Source organism: Alosa sapidissima, chromosome 7 (genome assembly GCF_018492685.1).
Source record: "Alosa sapidissima isolate fAloSap1 chromosome 7, fAloSap1.pri, whole genome shotgun sequence".
Classification (NCBI taxonomy): Eukaryota; Metazoa; Chordata; class Actinopteri; order Clupeiformes; family Clupeidae; genus Alosa; species Alosa sapidissima.
The window spans coordinates 36,279,377-36,300,899 of record NC_055963.1 but is presented as its reverse complement, the minus strand read 5'-3'; the positions used below and the strand labels follow the sequence as shown (position 1 = coordinate 36,300,899).

Genomic DNA, 21,523 nt, shown 5'->3' with positions numbered 1-21,523 from the left:
CATCATTCCCATTTATCTCCAGAGCAGGCCAATGAGCCGCGGGTGAGACAAGAGCCACTCTTGAATAACTAAACATTTCAACACACTGCTGAGCTGATATACTGTACTGCTCTAAGAGTGTCTTTTTCTGACACACACACACACTGTAACAAATAGCAGCTGAAACTCTGAAATAACCTTTCAGAAAGGTTAACAGCTTTATATAATATTAAGCACTCACTCCTTTATATTGAGTATATGCATGATAACATCCACCCCACATTCAGTACAACACTGAACAGGTGTTATATGTTGATACACCCACACACATATATCATATCTTTCCATAACAACTCCCCATATAGATAGATACTTTATTGATCCCCAAGGGGAAATTCAATGTCTCACTAACATACAGACATCACACACAACATGCACTTACAGCAGAAAAAGTGATATAAGTATATAAATATAAAAAAACACTGAACAATGAAAGCAGTAGAAGATAAAAAAATACTAAATAAAATATCCACATAGTGTGCTTAGGGATGAATAAGCCTGGGGCACTTGCAGTGACAAGGCAGGGACTGAGCCTGTGATTCTGTATGCATGGTAAGGTGCTCTATGAGAGTGAGTGTCATGGTGATGGTGCAACAGTGCAAGAATAAAGTCTAGAGACCATACACCCCTCCCTTATTACTATTCCCATGTGTGGGTGTGTGTGTGTGTATCAAAGTGCATATGGAGCATCCCATCACTTCCCTTCATGTCATGTCCCTATGATTCTAAGCAACAGTATGGGCATGTGTGTGGGATGATAGAGTTTCCTTAGCTCATGTGTGTGGCATGATAGAGTTCCCCTAGCTTGTGTGTGGCATGATAGAGTTCCCTTAGCTCATGTGTGTTTCGTGATTGAGTTCTCATAGGAACCCTTAGATCACGTGTGTGGCATGATAGAGTTCCCATAGAAACCCTTACCGCACGTGTGTTGCATGATTAAGTTCCCATAGGGACCCTTAGCTCATGTGTGTGGCATGATACCCATAGGGACCCTTAGCTCATGTGTGCGGCATGATAGAGTTCCCATAGGGACCCTTAGCTCATGTGTGTGGCATGATACCCATAGGGACCCTTAGCTCATGTGTGTTGCACAATATTGCACTACCAGTGCAACAGAAAAGGACAGGTGTCAGTTTAAACACACAGCCCTACACAAACCCTCCTTCAAACACTCAGCCTTTTTACAACCCATTCAAACACACACGCCCGCATCTACCACTGAGTACACTGAGGTTAAGTGCTCAGCGTGTTTCTCTTCAGGTCTCCTTTCATTAATTAAGTTCAATAGAACTGACTAGACCGAGGCCACTGCAACCTCAGCATCACATGACACAGCTGCAGATACAAACTGACTGGCTGACAATCTGTCTCAAAAGGAGAGCACAGTAATGTTAGATGTTCTATTTTTACATCCAACACACCATAGAGTCTTACAGCTCACATAAACTTCAGTCCAATATACATTAACTACTAGGTTATTTGACCGTTTTTTTTACATTTGTCATGTTAATTTCTGTCTGATGTGGTGTCTATTCACCTGAATAAAAATCAGTGAGAGGCTAAAAAAACAAAGTAACGTTTGTACAGCTAACAGATGTGGAACTACAGACAAAGAGCAAGAGAGGTGAGAAAAAAAGGTGGTGAAGTAGCCCATGGATCCAGTAGAGCTGCTGCCCAGAATGACCCCATGGATCAGAACACACTACAGTCTCGTGCTAGAATGTAACGTAGGCGACGCAGCTAACCTATACTGACTGATTAGTCACTGACTAATGTTATGTTGGATGGGTAATTAATGTTATGATGTATCGGTTGTCTTTTTCATAAGCATGATCCTAACATAACATTTTGTCAAATAATATCAATTATGGATACAGTGAACAATTATTTAGACTTATTTAGTCATTTTAGAACTTGAAAAGTGCAGAGAAAAAAGGATTTAGAGATAGAAATTACTCAGTCCCAACACACACACACCCAGGAAAGAGAAAATGATAGGAGAGATAGAAACAACCCAGTCCCACTCCCAACACACACACGCACTTCAGGGACGGAGGTGGTGAATATAACCATTTGTCTGTTAGTGGCTGGTAGATGTTCACATTCTTTCTATCTCTGACACACACGCACACAGCTCGCTTGCTTTGAAGCATTGATGTAGCGGAATTCCGGGGTGGTTGTAATTGAAAAAAGTGTGCACACAAACTATAATCAATGTAGACTAGGTTACAGTTCAACACTTCACATTCCCGTTAGCTAGGTTTTTGTCATACAGAAACATACACACACACGCACACACAACTAAACGTATTGTTAATCAATGTAGCACTGGGGAGCGGGGCAGCCTGGCCACTCTTGCCCTTGGTATTTGAAAACTCCTGACTACAGCCCTGCACACACACACACACTGCACAGACATCATTTGTCACAGCGGCTGAGACTACCGGTCTTGATCATTCTCCTTCTGAAACTTTTCTTCTCTTTCACAACTCTCTTCTCTCCCTCCCTCTTCATCACTCCTCTTCGCCCCCCTCTCCGTGATTGATATGATGAGGAAATTATAACGTTTCTGCTAATCTCGATTACATCAATTACCTCCCGAGGCGATTAACTGCTAATAAATGTTTCACAGGTGAGAGCGAAGCTCCACCTTTATGAAATATTCAGTGCTTAATTGCCTTTTCAGGATGATTAATCGAGGTATAATTAACCAACAGTTATCTTGTTAAGCTGTCTGCATGGCAGCACAATTAAAAGGCTGTGGGGGGGGTGAGGGGGCACCTTCATGTATGGAGGAGACCTAGAGCCCCAACTCAACTTCAGTCCTCCAGCCCCCGGCAGGATTCAGATTATCCTGAGGTCACATGTCTGTCCCCACCCATAGCCAGCTGGCTCAGTTTGCATGTTTGTGTGTCTGTGAATGTTTTTGTGGCAGTGTGTGTGTTTGTCTCTGAACGTGTGAGCGTGGGTGTGTCTGATAAACAGAAACACTGGCAGGTGTGTATAGACCCTTATAACAAGAAAAACAAAAACAATGCTTGAACGTTCTATTTTGTTCCCCATCTACTTCCGCTTCATTAAGGGTGCGTTCGTAAATTCAATCTGACGCTCTGAAAAATAGAATACGCTCTGAAGTACGAAAAAGACGAGCATTCCAACTCCCTGTGAATTTACGAACGGTTATTCTTACGTTTACAATATGGACGCCACTACAGCGCTTGTGAAACAGGGTTTATGTATTATTCAGAACTCAATTCCACTGATGCAAAAGCTTCTTGACAGTAATGATGAACACTATGTGAGCAATTATTTCAACCTACTAAAAAATATTGTTAAGCAACGGTTAGCTTGTAATGTCAACTCACAAATGTTCTAGCACTAGCACTAAAATGCTAGCCTGTTAACGTTACAATGCTACAATCTAACGTTCTTCTCGTTATACTCTCTCAACCTACTGTTTTGCGCTTCCCATTCTTGTAGACTAGGCTACTACCTTCATTCCTTTCAACCGTCCCGTTTTTTTTCCGGGTTTCCCCCACGTAGCCTATTTGAACTTTTCTCACTGTCTTCCTGTTGTAATAGGCTATTGACCTGTAAATATCCCATATTTGAATACTCTCATAACATTAGTCCTACCACCGAGTCAGTCTCTTTGCTGTTGTCCTGTTACCTCCTTGCCCTTCCAGCGAAAACAGAATCTGATGTTTTCAAAGCATTGTTTTGCTTGCTTGAAGGCAACATTAAAGTAAAGTATTTTGTGTGTGACTCCCTTACTTGTTGTGCAGAAACCCAATTTGCAAGTAGACATGGCATCACACATCACTAATCAAGGAGTTGGGCGCCCATCTCTCCCAGCTCCTAAACAGCTCTTAATTGCGCTGTAGGTGCGGGATCATCCCTATGTTCCCCGGGTCCTATGTTCCCCGCTCGGGGTTAGGGTTAGGATTATGGTTAGGGTTTTAAAAAAGGGTCCTATGTTCCCCGGTCCCATACAAAGCGGGGAACATAGGACCCGGGGAACATACTGTAGGTACGCTCCCGTAGGAGAAACCAGGACGCATTCAGGTGATAAGAACAACAGTAATAGTAATAATAACAACAACAATAATAACAATAATGATGAGGATACAGTGAGACATTATACGTAGAGCACTGGTAGCAATAGTTCTACACACAGTATGTATAATTAATAATGATAATACTAATGCCCCAGGCCACTGTATTTTTTCTGTGCAAATCTATCAGTGACCGATTTGATGTGTCGAAGTCTACTGTGGAGGACTGTTTTCAGAGGATTATTTGGGTTGTGTCCGGTCTGGCACAATCTGGTTGTGTCATTGTCTGGCCATCTGAGGCTAAAATGCAAGAAATTAGCCGAGCATTCTCAATTGTTGCAGGTTTGCCTGGGGTAGTACGTGCGGTACACACATATTCCCGTAAAGGCCCCTAACGAGTACCCAGAAACCTATATCAATAGAAAAAGTTGAAACGCAGTGCAGCTGCAAGCGGTTTGCTTCCATGACATGCTATTCAGCAGGATCTGTCCATGATGCAAGAGTGTATAATTTGTCAGACCTTCATACCAGTACTATAGCGGACCCTAGGAAGCTTTTTCCAAATGATAGACACATCCTAGGGCAGTGGTTCTCAAATGGGGGTACGCGTACCCCTAGGGGTACGTCAAGGCACTCCAGGGGGTACGTGAGATTTTAACCCTTAGAACCCGATTGACGCAAAGTGCATCAAAAAACACACCCTTTCTTTTCTGTTACATTGCTCCGCAACTGTTCATCGCACCGAGATGAACCCTTTATTGCGTGACAGAGCAGAAGTGGGGCTTTCCAACGAGACCAAAAACATGACATTAAATCAAATTGCACCATATTTACAGTCTATACTTCTCTGCGTTCACCTGCGCACCCATTACTCTCGTTTGAATTACCCGCGAACCCATGAACACATAGATATGGCAAGCATAGGCCTATATCAGATGAAAGAGGAGACACAGGGCTATCCATTGATAGCAAGTATGTTGATCCTTCTGGCTTATGAAAACAGACGAAGTGACTGCAAAATAATAACGTCATGTACAAAAACCAATGCTGCACACCCATTACTCTCATTTGAATTACTCGCGGACCTGTGATCGGCTAGATATGCCACGCATCTCAGATGAAAGAGGAGACATGGAGCTATCATTTAATACCAAGTACATCCTTCTGGGTTATAAAACAGACGAAGTGACAGCAAAATAATAACTTCATATAGCTCGACTTACCTCACGTTTTTGTCTGTTTTTGTAGCAAAGCATGTTTATAATCCAACGCTATTGTGTGTTTCTCTATAGCAAAGAATGTTCATAATCCGGTTTTGAGATCCTACCAAATTCCTGCATTGCATCTAATTCAAGGCTGACATTGCATCCCAATTTGTTCGGCAAATAAACACCTTTTTTTGCCTTTACTTTGTTCATGGCAATGCAGTAAAAAGTTGTAGAGAATCATGAGTGCAGACACAAACTTGGGTCAAGTCAGGTCAGATCAGTTCAGATCGTGTCACAGATATGGAGCGCAGAAATGTAATTTTTAATCACTAAATATATATATATATAAATAAATGAGCTTGCTGTGGTGAGATACATGTCAATTTTTATAATACGCTTTTTATATTTTAATTCTTTAAAAATCTAAATAAAATCAATGCTAGTACTAATACATGGAATGATATATAATATGTGTGTGTGGCGCTTACAATGACCAGAATAAATCCTTATGAATAAAGGTAGTAAAAATGCCCTAAAAACAGCTTATGGTTAAAATATACATAGATTTAAAAAGTAGAATCCATGCAAAAATACTTTTAAAACAATTATTTAATAAATATTTCAGGAAAATATAAGTTAATAAAATTATATTTCAGTAGGCTATTCAATTTCATTATCCTAAAAACCCAGAGTCCCCCCCCATACCAGGATGGTTTGACCCAACCTGTCACATGCCACCCGCCATCACCTGTCAATCACTGTCAAAACTCAAACGATGGAGTCGTGGTTGAAGTTTATGGATGGAGTTGTGGTTCCAAAGTTTAATAAATTAGACACGGATGTCACAGTGCTCTGTTAAGTCTTTTTTTCTCAACTAAAAATGCTTTGCGCTGGTTAGGGGGTACTTGGCTGAAAAAATATTTAACAGGGGGTACATCACTGAAAAAAGGTTGAGAACCACTGTCCTAGAGGACCCTGCATACTCTTTGCATCCATGGCTATAGTACCACTTAAAGATAATGGGCACCTCACGAGAGTGCAGACTCAATTTAACACTGCACTCTCAGAAACAAGGAGTGTAATTGAGCATGCCTTTGGACTCCTGAAAGGGAGATTCAGGAGGCTCAAATATCTTTGACATGTCCCGCACTGACCTGATTCCAATGTGTATTTTGTCATGCTGTGTGCTACACAACATTTGTCTCATGAACACCTAGATGGAGCAATGCATGAGAGAAAGACACACATGAGATCATCCACATATACCTGCTCCTCTTCCTGTGGCGACACAGAAGCGCAATTATATGGCAGCAGTTCTTGCCCAAGAACTGTGATAACATTGATTAACATTAATACTGCTAAAAATAAAACTAATAGTAGTTATAATAATAATGATAATTATAATAGCTTATTGCTGAAATTGATTGTATAATAATAATAATAATAATAATTAATAAACATACATTTATTACTAAATTCATAAGTAATGCAGTTGATACCCTTTCTTTGTCATTTCATTTGCAATCATGTCCCACACAGCTTTCTTCTTGTGTCTTGTTCAAACGAATAGTGGTCTGTGTTGCTCATATAAGGAGATGAGCAACAAAACAGCTTCCTGGCTCCATATGAGGCCCCCTGCCGCTGGCTGATCCTCTAGATCAGTGGCCACCAAACTACGGCCCGCCACCTCATTTTGGGTGGCCCCCCAAAACATGTCCGTGGTACAGTATATAGCATCTGGCCCACAGGGGAGTACGACATCGTCAAACTATAACCTCCGTAATTTCCTCCATTCAATCTGTATAACTAACTTCTATTCAAGTCATATTTCTAGGACTTCCTGGGATAATTATTTCTATTTTTTATTCACTCGTCCAAATTCACAATTCACAAAGTTCTCATCAGGTGAGTGAAAGTTAGAATGATGGTCATTGGGGGCCAAGCAGCGAAGCTGCGAGGCAACCCATAGTGATTCTACGTATTCTTCTTCTTATTATTATAACGAAACGCTCATTTGCCATTGAACCGTACAGTAAAAAGTTGAGAAATTTGGCACATTGATTCAGTACAGTCATATCTTTAATTTATCAAAGTTTGATGTCTGCACCTGGAGTGCTCTAGCGCCACCAACGTTTCAAAGTTTGAATTGCATCTATGCATTTACCGTACATCACATTTTGAACATTAAGGTATATTTGGAATCCTTGGATGAGACCGAACTCAACGCAGATGTGAATTTATGAGGTAAACTTAATTGATCAGGCTGCCATATTGGATTTAATCAAAAACAGCTAAGTTGACGTCAACATAATTAATACGACCTCCATATTGGATTTCACCAAAAACATTTAAAAGGCATCAAAGGTCACAAAGTTTCTCCGATTTTCATGAAACTTGACGTAGATGATCGTCAGACCTTGACTCATAAACGCATTGCTTTTTGGAGACATATTCAAAACCGGTTGCCTGTGACGACCAATCAAGTTTGGAGGCGAAGCCGCCAAACAGGAAGTGAAGTGATATCTCAGCAATGCTTTCACATATCAAAACCAAACTAGGTATATGGGCTCATGACCCAATCAGGAGGACGCTCAAGAAATGTGGTACATTTTGACCACTATGTGGCGCTATAATCACAGGAAGTGGGCTCATATTTCTTCAATGCTTTCACGTATCGAAACCAAACTTGGCTCATTGACTCGGGAGCACATCCTGAGGACAAACAATAATTTTAGCAACCTTTGACCACTAGGGGTGCTATAATTTGCATCACTTTCTCGTATCGACACCAAACTTGGTATGTGGACTCGTGACTACAACCTGAGGACGCACAATAAATTTGGTGACTTTTGACCACTAGGGGTGCTATAATTATCAACACTTTCTCGTATCGACACCAAACTTGGTATGTGGACAAATGACTACAACCTGACTACGCACAATAAATTTGGTGATGTTTGAGGTATGCGTATGTGTTGGGGGTTATTGGGGTGTGTGGGAAAGGAGGTTTATCTGTGTATATGTGTGTGTGTGGGATGGGGGGTTAATTGGGTGTGTGTATAATGTAACAACATTGGGTTGCCATGACAACTCATGCTCAACTGCTTGGCCCCCACATTGCTGCTTGCAGCTATATTTCCAGATGTTTTTGCCAGCACTTCATAAAACTCTCATAGTTTGAGAACTTTAAATCATTTGTAGGATATTGCTTGTTCACAACTTGAGCTGTGTATGCAAAGACACAGAGTTCAGAGTTCACACATTTTAAATAAGATATACTTGTTTACCTACCTAGCTTGTCAGGGTGTAGCGTTATCAGATGTGCACCCAGGCTGCTCGCTGCTACATATTCTGCAGATTACAACATCGTTAAGCTAATTGTTATTTTTCCATTTTCTGATGGAAATCCAAAAACGTTCCACACATCGCTGAAATGGTCAGGAGTGGTGATCTCCGTGGGTGCATCGCTTCTGCCATATTTAGATTGTGCATTAGATGTAACAAAAGCATTTCGTTTTTACATATTCGCTGAAGTTAGCCAACACATAAAAAAACTCCCCAAAACACCACATTCGAGTAGTAATTTCCAAATTCAAATAGTATTGATTTTTTGAATGTTTTATTCATACTATATTCAACTTTAGAAATTCGTTCCATCAGCCCTACCTTACAATCTTAGCCAAGGCAGCATTGTGCGGACCCCCTGTAATCTCTGGCGACCCCTAGTGGGGTCCGCGGACCCCAGGTTGGGAACCACTGCTCTAGATGACCCTGCTCAACCTGCTGGGTTGAACCAACTGGTTCTGACCATACCTGTCAACACTCACGTTTTTCCTGGGTTCTCCCGTATTTCAAGGTCATCTCCCGGCAGCCTCCCGTTTGGTTATTTCTCCTGAAAAACTCCTGTAATTTGCATGGCCGTCAAACTTCATTTTAAAATCATTGATTCATTCATTTTTTCTATTATTGTATAGAAATATATATGATTGTGTATGAAATACACCCTACACATACACGAACACCGTTTTGTGATAGGCTAAAACCCGGCAACCCAAAACCTAAATATAGTATAACATAGCATTCTCACCTAGTTGTAGGAATTACGTTCGTATTTCAAGTGATAGAATTAAGGGTTGACTTGTGTTTAGTTGACATTATGACATATAAAGTTAAGCTTGCCGAACTTAGTTATACAGTCAACCACGGGCAGCTTGACTGTGACTACTCGTTCATGACACTCCTGTTAGTAAACTGGAAATAGCAAAACATGTAATGGTCACCTTAATTCCATGAACACACAGATGACTCTCACACCAACCTTATTTTGTGCCTTTTATTCACGTTTGTTTAAAGATTTAGTAAGTATAAGCCTTTTTTGCTCCTTACTTCGATGCAGCTCCATAGGTTTCATTTAATCGACAAGGTCATATTTACCCTAAAAGGGGCCGTGTACGGGGACTGCCCATTTCTCCGATGGTCTATTGTTCCGACTTCTCAATGACCCTAAAAATTACCTTTGGTACGACTGCCCATTAGGCCCTGTTTAGACGTCAACGAAAACGATACAACCGGTGATGTTGTTCTGCGTTTGACCCTGTCATGTAGACGCAAACGGAGATGTTGTTCTGTGTTTGACCCTGTCATGTAGACGCAACCGGTGATGTTGTTCTGTGTTTGACCCTGTCATGTAGATGCAAACGGAGATGTTGTTCTGTGTTTGACCCTGTCATGTAGACGCAACCGGTGATGTTGTTCTGTGTTTGACCCTGTCATGTAGACGCAAACGGAGATGTTGTTCTGCGTTTGACCCTGTCATGTAGACGCAAACGGAGGTTTTATCCCCCCACAAACGGAGTTTTTAAAAACTCTGGGCTGATCGTTTTTTTTGGGGAAAACTCTGTTTGTTCGTTTGCGTCAACAGGTGAAATGGAATATTGACATAAACGAAATTTGGACAATATATATTGTATATGTATTTGTAAATATGTATGTACAGTGATGTGCTAAAGTTTGTCAACCCTTTTCAATTGCCTAGTTTTCTGCATTATTCAATTATATAGTATGTTATTAATTTCATCCAAGTCATCAGTCTAGACAAGCACAGTGTGACCCTAACAGCACAAAAGAAATTATTACATTTCACGGCTTTGTTGAAAACAGCCATGAAACACTCAAAAGGCTGTGTACAAACGTAAGTGAACCTTTGGGATTAATAAGACTAGCCAGGCTAGCGCTCAATATCACATTTCGCTACAACACTGTCATTTAGCTTCCTCCCATACCACATTATGGCCAGCTAATTTTAGGGTTCACAAACTCCTGCACAGCACACTGTACATTGGTCATTAATGCTGTTATGGAACATGTATGTATATGATGTATGTCTGCTCATGATTATGTCTTTATGGCTTATGTCAGCAGCTCTACGGGAGGACTGGTACTACATACTGTAGCTGGCAGGGCCATCTCTGTAAGTATGGTACATGGAGGTCCACTACCAAATTTCCTCTCACCAATAGTCTTTTCACTACTGACTGATTCTTCACCAAAGCCAGTGCTTGAAGCTGACACAGAGCTCATGGAAAAAGGACAGGGTCAGTTGATTATTAATATTGAATATTTTGGATGTTTTTCCCTTTCTTCAATTCTCATACAAAGATACAAATGCACAGCACAAAAGTGAATAAGGAATCATGAAGAAATTTCACTTAAATCTTGCCTATTCTGTTCTGTGTAATTTTGCAGACTCTGTGAAGGACTGAAAACACTTGACCATGAACTCCCACGTTATTGGGCTAGGCTGAATTGAGAACAGGGGGCGGAAACTGTCTGGATGTTGCTTTAACATATTGAGAACACCAAGTGCCATGCCATTTTCTTCTGGAAAACATAACAGTGTGACTGTTTAAGTAACTGTTTCTATAGAACTTCACAAAATAGAATAAACTTGTGTGGTTGTTTATAAGAACATTTAACAAATATTTACGGTATGAGATAGATGAGATAGACCAGGAGATAGTCCTTCCAAAAAGAGACAACAGGGTCCATTTATTGCTGGAGAGAACCATGGAGAACCTGAGGGCAGCAATAAATGGACTGCCGAGGACCCATCTCTTGACAACATGCAGAGTTCTTGTATTGAAGATCTAGAGATAGTAGCTAGTTAATTACTTCAAACCGGTGTGGGAGATCTAGGGATACCAGCTAGTTAAGTGCAAGCAGCTACACACTACTGCTTTAAACCAGTGTGGAAGATCTAGGGCTAGTAGCCAGTTAACTACTTCAAACCAGTATGAAAGATCTAAGGATAGCAGCGAGTTAAGTGTGTAAGGCCCGTCTTTTGCCCAAACCTTATGCATTTCTCAAGAATGCCTTTTGCAGTCAATTTACATGTGTGGATGCCTGTGTTTGATCTGTATTGTCTTAGCTGGCCATGGCCAAAGATCCCCAACACCCGCTCATGCATAAAGTGACCATTTGCTCCTTGTTCTGGTCCCTCTACTGAGAGATAACTCAGTCCTGGGCCTACTTGATGTCTTCTGGTGAGATAGGCCAACCTCATTATCATACAGTATTGCTCTGTAAATATGTGTTGTGAATAATACATTCATGTTGGGTCTTGAATTAATACTTGTAATGTGGGCAACAGTCTGATTATGGTTTTGATACAATTGAATGTATCTGTGCATAGTTGTAGATTAAGAATTAAACTGCAGCATAAAGTTATGATATCCACCTGGGCCACACCCATCCACCTCAGACAACAAAGGCTCTGATGAGTCGGGGGTGGCCCAAGTGAATGATAAAAGTGGAGGCTCTGGTCCTCCAGGGGTCTTCTGCCTTCTTGTCTTCTGTCTTCTCTCCGATCTTGGGGTTCTCTTCTGGTCTTCTGCCTTCTGGTCTTTTTCTGTCTTCCTTCCCATCTTCTCTTCTTTTCCACCTTGGACCTCTTCTCTGGGTCTCTCTCTTTTCCCCCTCTCTTCCTCTCTCTCTGTCTCCCTTTGTCTTTCTCTCTCCCCCTTTCTCTATCTCTGGGTTTGTATTGTTTTATCTGGTGTATCGGTTATCTTTAACTTGTCAAGTTTACCTCTATGAATTGGTTAAGTTTCCTTTGTTATCATTTGCTACTTTGTTACAGTAGACTATGTGAGTTTACTTGTACATTCAACTGAAGTGATATGGGTTACATTTACCTTTAAGACTTAATGCCTATTAAATTGTTCATTTGCCTACCAATCGGATAACTTCAATTCTCGTAGTGTGCCATGCCATTCTCCTCCATAGCTGATAAACTAGTTACTTGGTAATTTGATTGGTGATACAAATTATTAATCAAATGGAGTCAGATTAACGAGTATGTAATAATATCATTGCCATTTAACTCTTCACCCTATTTGTCCACACAAGCTCTTTCAAGTGAGGATATAGCTCGACGTCTCTATGTTTCCGAGGCTATATATATCATTTATGAGCGTCTTCTTACAAGTGCAAGTGGCTAAACGCTACTGCTTCAAACCAGTGTGGAGAATCTAAGAATAGTAGCTATAGCTAAGAGCCGGCCCCCCTTTAGGCGCCAGAGGGTTTTTTTCCAAACGTTCGATTTTGACATCTTCATTTCAAAAGGCTATATCTTAAAAGTGATAGAGACTTTCTGTAAATTAGAGAAATATTAAGGATGACCCAAAGTTTATGTAGGGATTAAATGTTTATATCTAATTTGCATATTATGACGTCATATGGTGGCGGCCATCTTGGATTATAGAATTTTCATGAAAAGTCGCATGTTTGAATGATAAAATGCACCACTTCTTTCCCCCCAAAATGTCCCTCACCTTCTGTATGCTATATTGCACAATACTGAATGCTCAGGTAAATACTAAGTAGTAAACAAACTATGTAAATCATTACTAATAAATGGCAGAAACAAACCAAATGCATGTAGCGGTAGGCTGGCCTTTTGCTGTAGAAATTTTCCATTTACTACATACAGTAGGCACTCTGATTCCATGTATGGGGCACATATATATTATTCAGATGACACACAAACACAAGTAGACAAGACCTGTTTAGTTCAAAAGCTCACTTGCCACGGCAAGGCACAGATCAGGAGTGAGATGACGAGACAAGACAAGAGACAATGTTAGTATTTGTTTTCTTTTTGTTGATGTTTTTTTTGTTGTTTTTTCTTAGCTGACAAAGACACACACATCACAAGGACATGAACACACAAAAAAGAACACATATATGTCCTAAATGGTCAGGGAAATAGATAATCAACAGTGTAAATCATTACTAATAAATGGCTGACAATGGGGTTTTTTTATGTAGCAGGCCTTTTGCTGTAGAGATAATGACTATCCATATCCATATCCTATCCATACAGGGCCGGCATTCCCATCATCTTGTGATAGACTATGCATGGCCTAATGGCTCTCCTGCCCCGTGTCACCACCTCTGCTCCTGTTGCGAGCAGCATGGCCAGATCTGCCTCGCGCTCGCGTCGAGTGGAGAGAATTTGCGCAGCTCGGACTAGGCCTACTGTCATTCTCATTGCGACTCCCCACACTGCCTCTACGTTCCCCCCTAACTGTCCTATGAGCACTTCGACCTCGTCTAACATACCCAGTGGCATTAGACAAAGGCTCCACCACGTTACTGTCGACGCGATTGCGGAGAGGCACACGTTCAGAAGACAGAAGCTAGTGCTACATGGACATTAGGCTACCTCCAGCCTCGTTCGCAACGTTTGTGCTTGGTGTAAGCTAAACTATGGAGTAAACTCTCACTTTGTCCAGCTGCATCATTGCAAGGCAGGGACGCATCTGAAGCCTCACTAAACGAATCACCATAATTTTCTGAAGGCAGATATTCCCCTTCAGAATCAGGGTCCGCGAATAGAAGACCCAACACTTCATTTCGGGTAAAAATTTTTGATGCCATTAGACGATAATCTAATGCAAATACTCGCTGACGTTGACAATATCGCTCTGACAAAGTGGCTCACACGCACACTAGCTCCGGTATTTCACGCACTGATTCAATGCGCTGTAGCTAGAAGGTTTTGTTTAAAGCATGCCCTTTTTCGGACTCGGGGATGACGTATGACATGTCTGCCATTTATTGGAGTGGAGGTCGAACGAAATATGACACCCTATTTAACTAAATCGGCCGTTTTATTCAGTACCGCATCTTGTCGACAAAAGTCGACCGTGGCGCCTAGAGGGTTAAGCACTACTGCTTCAATCCAGTGTGAGAGCTCTATAGATAATGAGTGGAGATGGCTAAATGCCCAACACCACTTTAACCCAGTGTGGAAGGTCTGGCGCCCTCTAGAGGAGAGAGAAATCCTATATTCACAGTTACTCTAACGCAGGTAGGCCTATTACTAGCGATTCACACTCGTGCGCAAATCACACCCACACACAAAAGATCACACTATTGTGAAAACAAGGGCGGAATAGCCACAAATGTTAGGAAGTATTCAATCGAACTAGCACAACACGATAATCCAAAGGGTGACACTTCTAAAGAAACTGTAGCGAGCAGCCCGACATTCTATCTTAACTATAGCCAGCTTAATAACACACAATTGTTTGTACGGAGGATGAATGAATAGTCCAGCAACCACTCACGACCCAGCCCACAGTTCGTAATCCACAACACGGAACCAGGAAGTCGCCGCCGCCTCGGCCTCTTTGCCTCTCGCACTGAAGCAGGGTAGCTCGCACCTCTCGTCGCCAATGCTCCTTCTTGAATGTCAACAGTCGGCACTCCACCCGGAACTGCGAGGAGGAGGAAGTGAATCAGCAGAGTATCCACAATAAATCGCGGGGTAAAACCCACTCACAAGACAACGGCACAATTACTTTCCTTCACGTGAAGAATCGGGTGCGTTGGATAATCCTTTCGCGGCCCTCACTGTGTCCGAGCTGATGTTTGGTCAATTCGCCGTTGTAGCTGGGAAGTCAGAGGCGGTAACACTAAGCCATGTGTGAAAAGCCATGTGTGAAAAGACTTCCTTTTCAACTAAAATGCCTTAGTTCAGAAAGAGGAATAATTCTGTGTATGTGTGTGTTGTAGTTAGTTCAGAAAGAGGAATAGTTCTGTTTCTCTCTTCTTTTGTCTGACCTCAGACCTGTGAGTGGGTGTTTCATTAGTGTGTTTCAATAGATAAGATGACTAGCCTGACGAGCCAGACCCACATTAAAATGTAGGGTCTTGGGGACTCACCATTCGCAGTGCTCAGTCCGGGGGGCGGGATAATCGGTTGTCTTTCAAATTCCCTCTGCACGCAATAGGACAGCGCTAGAACGAGTCCCATGCGTTTTCCCACTAGCGGAGCTAGTTGGCTAGTTCAAACTTTTGCCAACTTAAAAAAAGCTTAACTCGTGTCTCGCTGTTCGCCAACAACAACATCCAGCTTCTTTGTTTTCAAGTAGCAGGGAATTCACGCAGAACCAATTCTGCCATGAAGCATTATATTAAGCCCGCCTAACGACTCTATACACGATGTGTATCGAAGTTTAATTTTTCCAGCTCGCAAGCCAACGGAGAGTTGCTAGACTAGCCTGGGCAGCAATTTAAATAAAAGGGTGCGTCTAGATTTCTAGGCTATAAGACGACTGCAAGACAATGAAACACACACTCACAAATACACACACACTCACTCTCACTCTCACACTCTCTCTCTCTCACACTCTCTCTTTCTCTCACACACTCACTCTCTCTCTCACACTCTCAGACACCTGCTCTCTCTCACACACACACAACCATTTACACACACATTCAGAGATGCAACGATCAGCAACGATAAACCACTTACACACACATTCATAGACACACACACACCCAGCAGCAAAACCACTCACATACACATACAGAGATGCAATGACAAGCACAGTGACAACGACAAACACACACACACATCCAACAGCACAACAAGAAAAACACACATTCAGCAGGAAAACAAAAGCAGACAAAGCCCATAAAAAAATCATACAGTATGGCTGAGGCTCTAAAGTGCCATTTTGCTGAACAGACTTGATCATCCCTCTCTCCTCCTTTTATGAATACAGAGACAATAAAAACAAGATGTGTGTGTGTTTGTATGTGTGGCTGTGTGTATATGTGTGTATCTCTGAATTGACAATCGATGCCTCCCTTGAGAACAGTGAGCCTTTGTAATAAACCTGGAGGGGACGTAGTACCACCCCCAACCCCCCCCCCCCCCCCGTGGACTGCTGTGATGGGAACATTACCCCCCTGACTGATTACTAAATCTCGCCCAGTAATCACTTTTGCAGCGTTTTCTCCTGCTTGACCGTGCACCTCAAGCTCCCATGGCGACCATATCTGCATCCATAATAGACCGCTCTAGATCAATAAGGCTACAAGCCCACTACCGTCACAGATCACAGTGTGTGTGTTGGTGTGTTTGCCGGTTGTATGTGTGTGTGTCAGTGAAGTGGTGTGTTTGGGGGGGGGGGTTGCCTTGTTAATTACGACCATAACTAAAAGTGGTTCATTTCTCAGGTCACTAGAGGGGTCCAGAGAGGGGTGGACTGTAGACAGTGGAGCAGGTCTGATCCGGATCTAAACCAGAATATAGTGTGTGTGACTTAGCAGACACCATTATCCAATGTTACAAGGACCTTCAACATCTTGAACGAACTTGGTGTGTGTGAGTCAACATTTTCCCGTCTCGATTTACCCCTCTTCTTCACCCTAATCCGTCCCTCACACCTAATGTAACACCCTCTTTGGAGACACACACACACACACACACACTACCTAACCACTTACCCTCTACTGAGCACGCTCCTGCTAACCTTAGGGGGGAATGAGCAATTAAGACAGAACTCCACATACACACACAACCTCACACCACTTCACACACCCACAGAGACTGTGTAATTGAAGGGCTTTTCTACATTTATCAGGGGTGGTGGCAGTCTTGGCTCTCTCCCCAGATGTATTCATGGATGGAGCGACATTTTAAACTTCATTTAAAGGTCTCCCCACTTAGATGGGAAAAAGGGAGAGAACGAGGCAGGGAGGAAGAAAAAGTAATTTCTCTCCCGAGTGGAGAGGCCCCTCTCTCTCACTGAACAGAAATCAGAGAGAATATATCTGACGAAGAGAAGAGAAAGATGGAGAGAGATATGAAAAGGGAGAGAGAGAGGAAGTGAGAAAGACAGAGAGGGAAAACTCAAACTCACAAGACACCCAACCACTTCATTAAAACTGAATATAGGTCGAACTGTGTGTGTGCGTGTGGGATTTGAATGTGCATGGGTGTGTGTGTGTGTGTGTATGATAGTTAACTTCGATGTTTGTGTATGTATGTGTGTGTGTGAGTGTGTACGTGCCAAATGCAGAAGCTCTGCTGTTCATTAGCAGTAGTGTGGTTGCTGTGTCTTTCATCTCACAACAGCGCTGCACCTATACTCACCCAGCAGCACCCGCACACAGACTCAGATACACTCTCACACACACACACACACAGATACACTCTCTCACACACACAGATACACCCTCACACACCAGGGGTGGCGAAAACTAAAAATTTTCTTGACCGACCACCGAGCCTCATTAGCCAGTTGAAACAAAGTCCTTTTAGGCAAGTCCCTCCACTCGGCGGCCATATTGCAACGCTTTTTGGGCACTCATCGGGCATCCTATTCGGCAGAAATGCGCGTGCGTAAGGCTTCACGCCACCAATCTTGCTCTAGCGGAGAGTTAACAGATTGGGATGATGTCTTCACAACACACCATATGATTGGCTCAATGTATTCACATGTCGACGTTTTGCCGAGGAAGGGGTGGGATATGTTTAGACAACGTTACAAACTCACACACACACACACTGCCCCGGGCCGCCCTTCCACTCACATCACTTTTTTTTAAAATCCCCTACAGCGCGAAACATGAGTCCCGCAAACGCGGCGCCAAGGAGCTTGTATGTAATCGCAGGACAATTGGCTCCTTAGTTTCTAAATTGTTTGGGTACAAGGTGATCGCGTTGAAAATAAAGGCGTTTGTCTAGCGTTAGAAGCTCTTTTGAAACATTGCCGCGGCTCATTTAAGAAAATGACAGCTCCGAAGAGTCGCCACTTTAGTTTGATGTAGTGCTAACAATAATAAAGAAAGATGATGATCATCATCACCTTATCTGTTACCATTGATGATCCTTCCTGAAATGTAGATCCATTTCTATGTATTTCCCAATCTAAGCCCATCTTATGCGGCATGTTGCCTAATAGACTGCAACACGGTAAAACGAATGGATAATACAGGCAGAATGCGTAAAAGATGCACCAGGTCTAACTCACTGTGTGCCTTCTAATAACAGAAAGAACAACTCTTTTCTATAATTAATTGCATAAGCTCTAGAAAGCTCTCACCGCTACAAAGTCAAGGGGCAGCATGTCTTTTTCAATCATTCTGCATATCTTTTGGATCTCTGTTCGTCACATTTCCTACCAGCTAGCATAGATGACACAGTAGGTTGGCTTTGGCTACCTTTCTCACCCGAAGAGGCTTGCGGGTGTCGCGTTTTCAGGTGATACATAGATGATATGCTACTACTGTATTTAAGCACTGTATCACACAAGTAGCAACTTACATCTGTGTCATTCTTTTAGATGAAATGGTCCCACACACTACTTTTCTTTGCACGCTTCCTCCTGTCGTCTGGCCAGGCTCTAACCTCGAGTGTTTTAGCCTGTAGCCTTTACTTTTTGCAAACCTTGTGAGTGTGTGAACCCAAGCGCTGTGACACGCCAAATGTTTTTATTGGTTTATTAAGTACAAACAGGCAAGTTATGGAAAATTGATGGTGAGGGATAATTTGTTCAGTTCACACAAAAAGATCTTGGAATGAGATGGTTAACTGTAGTAGCGTTTAGTCCACTGTCTAATAGCCTAATTTAGAGATCACTTTTTTTTTTTAACAGACTACCGACAACTTTGATCGGTTAACGTTGATACGGTCAACCATCGGTCAAACGGTCATCGGTTAACATCCCTAACACACACACACAGATACACTCTCTCACACACACACAGATACACTCTCACACACACAGATACACCTACACACACACACACACACACACAGAGACACACATGTGCACACAACAGCGCTGGATTAGAGTAAACAACTTCCTGCACCTACACAACTCACCCAGGAGCGCCCGTACACACACACACACTCTCTCTCACACACACTCACCTACAGTACACGTACACACACAGATGTGTACACACACTCAGGTAAACCTTCACTATAACATTCCCTTACACGCACATGCTCATACACACACTGAAATACACACACTGAGACGTAAACACACACACACACACACATTCACCCTCTCCTCCAGGGGTCCTGACCCTCAGAGTAGGACGTGAGTGAGCAGTGAAGGGCATCAGGGACACACACTGTCTTCCACAAGGTTCTGTGCTGGGTGTGAATGGTTTAATGGTGACTTATTTAACACCGTAATTTCACCAGGCAGCCCAGGAATCAGAAACAGCCTCTGATGGATCGGGCAGCCGCTGATAGATAGACCGACGGCCAGTCTAATCACTCTCTGTGTGTGTGTGTGGCTGAATGAGACCCTTTCTCCACAACAGGCAGTCTAATCACTCTTCCTAATAAATGACTATTGATGGAGCCACAGTATATTCTCTCTGCTGTGTGAGTTCATGTGCTCATGTGTGTCTGTGTGTGAGTTCATGTGCTCATGTGTGTGTCTGTGTGTATGTCGGTGTACTGGACGGTGTGCTAAGAGTTCCCACAATAGTGGTGGGTCGGTCGCGAACTAATCAGTTCGTTCGAACGGGTCTTGTTCGTTCTTTTGTTCGTCGCTGAATCACACTGACCTGGTGCTGCTGTGAATGCCTATGGCCCAGCTTCCTAAGGCGAGAGCCAAACCAATCGTATCCTGTTGTCTGTATTGTTTCTAAAACGTTCTCATCGAATTAGTCAATGAGGGGCATGAAAGCATAGCAACCGTTTCCATGAAAAAAACACAAATGGGCTAGTGAGACTAGTGGGAGAGCATACAATAATAAAAAAAAATAACAATAGCTAATGGTTTACATTAACAATTCCATTTTACATTTCCATATTGGTATTTACATTTAAATATATGTCTAATGGTAAATGCATGCTGTCTTTGTATTTTCTGTGTCATGCCAGATTAATAAATGTCTCTTCAATCTGTCTCGTATGTTCATTCTCACGCCAAGACCCCCCCCCCCCCACCTGTTTCACTTCGGTCTGTCATTCTCGTTCAGTCAGTCACTCGTTCTTGGCTAGAAGCAGAGTGGCTCTGTAGCCTAGGCAAAATGGGGACTTGAAACCTTTTCCTCAATATAATCTTTCTGCCAAGCCTTTAAACATGTTTGTCGGCATACTGGGTCTTTGTTCCTTTATGAATTAACACATTTTTAAAAAAGAAATTAGCTGATCTAGCTGTAGTCTACTCTGTTTACCTTCAATATGTCATTTTAATGTCAAGGTGAATGAACACATTAGCTACTACTGCTTTGTCTAAAAGTACACATAATCATGAAGTTGCAGCTATATATTTGCCGCAATAATTACAGTGTTGTGTTGACCGTTTGCACGAACGAGGAGCTGAGAACCTGCATTCCATGATTCACCGCTGAACTACGTTGTACCGGAAATGCGACTGAACGAACGAACGATTCAGAACGAATCATCTTGGCGAACTTAACGATGCGAACTGTGTCATGACAATCCACCACTATCCCACAATGCTTTGCGGGTGAGTTTCGGGAGAAATCTGGGGGGGGGGGGGTTTATTGTACCCGGTCTTTATTTATTGATTATGTGTGTTATGGTGCTTTGTGTTTAACTGTCTTTAGTTTTGCCTTTTGTGTAACCCTCTGATTGTTTGAACTGTGTGAGCATGTGCAGAGGGACACTAGTGCCTGCCTGTCCCAGCTGGTGCGACTGTGGAGTGGAGTGGACTGACGGAGGTGCAGTGACAGTTGACCCGTGAGTTCAGGTGCTCGGTGCCAGAGTCTTCGGTAGTGAAGGCCGCCTAGGGCTCTCGCCAGGAGTGGGAGGAGTGCTGCAGTAACACGCCGGCGAAAGTGCGACCTGAAGGCGGTTGCTAGGGACGAGATGCGACAGCCAGGTGACTGCCAGCACGCCCGCACTGGACCGCTGGCAGTTGTGGTTCCCTG

The 21,523-nt window shown here is 42.6% G+C and overlaps 1 long non-coding RNA gene across 1 annotated transcript; it reads left to right on the top strand.

Moving 5' to 3' along the window:
* Positions 1 to 1,455: 1,455 nt before the first annotated feature.
* LOC121713476 lies at positions 1,456 to 11,636 on the top strand. Its single transcript, XR_006032830.1, has 3 exons — positions 1,456 to 1,466; positions 3,037 to 3,122; positions 11,626 to 11,636. It is a non-coding gene; the product is annotated as an uncharacterized LOC121713476 (long non-coding RNA).
* The last annotated feature ends 9,887 nt before the right edge of the window (positions 11,637 to 21,523 follow it).